We start from the raw sequence: 1,791 nt of genomic DNA, 5'->3' as shown, positions 1-1,791 counted from the left end.
TTAGTAGAGACGGTTACACCATGTTGACCAGGCTGGTCTCGAACTCCTGACCTCAAGTGATTTGTTCACCTCAGCCTCCAAAGTGCTGGGATTACAGGTAGGAGCCACCATGTCTGGCCTTTTTTTTTTTCCTTTTTTGAGATGGAGTCTTCCTCTGTTACCCAGGCTGGAGTGTAGTGTTATGATCTCAGCTCACTGCAACCTCTGCCTCCTGGGTTCAAGCAATCCTCCCACCTCAGCCTCCTGAGTAGCTAGGATTACAGTTGTGTGGCACCATGTCTGGCTATGTTTTTCGTATTTTTAGTGCAGACTAGTTTTCATCATGTTGGCCAGGCTGGTCTCGAACTCCTGACCTCATGTAATCCACCTGCTCAGCCTCCCAAAGTACTGGGATTATAGGTGTGAGCCACCGCACCTGGCCACAGTAATGTCACTTAATTAGTTGAATTCCTTCTGGGTTACAAGCCAAAAATCACATAGTGACCTATCACCGAAACTTATTTTTAATGATAACAGAATTAGAACCTCCTTTGCCTTTGTTGAAAGCAAAGATCTGGCAACTGCCAGGTATGCAAAGCTCCTTGTTATTTGGTCAATAGAGCCCTTAACTTTGATTGGTGCCCCTGGAGGTTTTCATTCCCTCTCCAGTCCCCAACCCCCAATGCTGTAGGGTAAAATTCCTTTGCAAAGTGTGAGGAGGGAGGTGGGAAAGAAGCAGCACCTGGATGTCAGTGCCAGTTCTCCTGAAGATAGATCATAGGAAAGAAAACCAATGGAGGTTGGGGATCTGGATGTCAATTTCCTAGAAACACAGGAAACTAATGCAAAAGTGAGACCTGGCCAGGCAGGGTGACTCAGGCCTGTAAACCCAGGAATTTGGGAGGCCGAGGTAGGAGGATCCCTTGAGCCCAGGAGTTGGAGATCAGCCTGGGCAACATAGTGAGACCCCTGGGAGTAGGGGAGCTGAAGATCACTTGCACCTGGGAGGTTGAGGCTGCAGTGAGCTAGGATCACACCACTGCACTCCAGCCTGGGCAATAAAGTGTGACCCTGACTTAAAAAAAAGGAGAGAGAGTCCTTTTGGGGGTGTCAGCCAGCTTTTAGAGGATGCCATGAAGGCCTTGGGCACACTATGAGAGTACAAGGTGGTGGGTCACTCCCTGCCCACCCCCAAATGCCACACACCGCCCCTCTACCGCATGGGAATCTTTGCGCCTAATCATGTCGTCGCCAAGTCCCGCTTCTGGTACTTCGTATCTCAAAGAAGATGGAGAAGTCTTCAGGGGAGATTGTCTACTGTGGGCTGGTGTTTGAGAAGTGCCCCCCGCGGCTGAAGAGCTTCGGCATCTGGCTGTGCTATGACTCCTGGAGCGGCACCCACAGCACGTACTGAGAATACCGGGACCTGAACACTGTGGGCACTGTCACTCAGTGCTACCGAGACATGGGCACCCGGCACCCAGCCTGGATCCATTCCATCCAGATCATGAAGGTGGAGGAGATCGCAACCAGCAAGTGACCGTCGCCGCCGTCAAGCAGTTCCACGACTCCAAGATCAAGTTCCTGCTGCCCCACGGGGTCCTGTGCTGTCAGCACAAGCCACACGTCACCACCAGGAGACCCAACACCTTCTTCTAGGTACAGGGCCCTCGCCCAGTGTGTGCCCCAAATAAACTCATGAACGCCCCGGTATTAAAAGAAAAAAAGAGGCCGGGCGCGGTGGCTCAAGCCTGTAATCCCAGCACTTTGGGAGGCCGAGACGGGCGGATCACGAGGTCAGGAGATCGAGAC

At 52.0% G+C, this 1,791-nt stretch overlaps 1 pseudogene; it reads left to right on the top strand.

The window, feature by feature from the left end:
* The first annotated feature begins 1,112 nt into the window (after window positions 1-1,112).
* LOC105521355 lies at window positions 1,113-1,638 on the top strand (annotated as a pseudogene).
* The last annotated feature ends 153 nt before the right edge of the window (window positions 1,639-1,791 follow it).

Source organism: Colobus angolensis, unplaced genomic scaffold (genome assembly GCF_000951035.1).
Source record: "Colobus angolensis palliatus isolate OR3802 unplaced genomic scaffold, Cang.pa_1.0 Scaffold4, whole genome shotgun sequence".
NCBI classification, from domain to species: domain Eukaryota; kingdom Metazoa; phylum Chordata; class Mammalia; order Primates; family Cercopithecidae; genus Colobus; species Colobus angolensis.
Note: the sequence above shows the minus strand (reverse complement) of the source record. Positions and strands in the feature narration are given on the sequence as shown.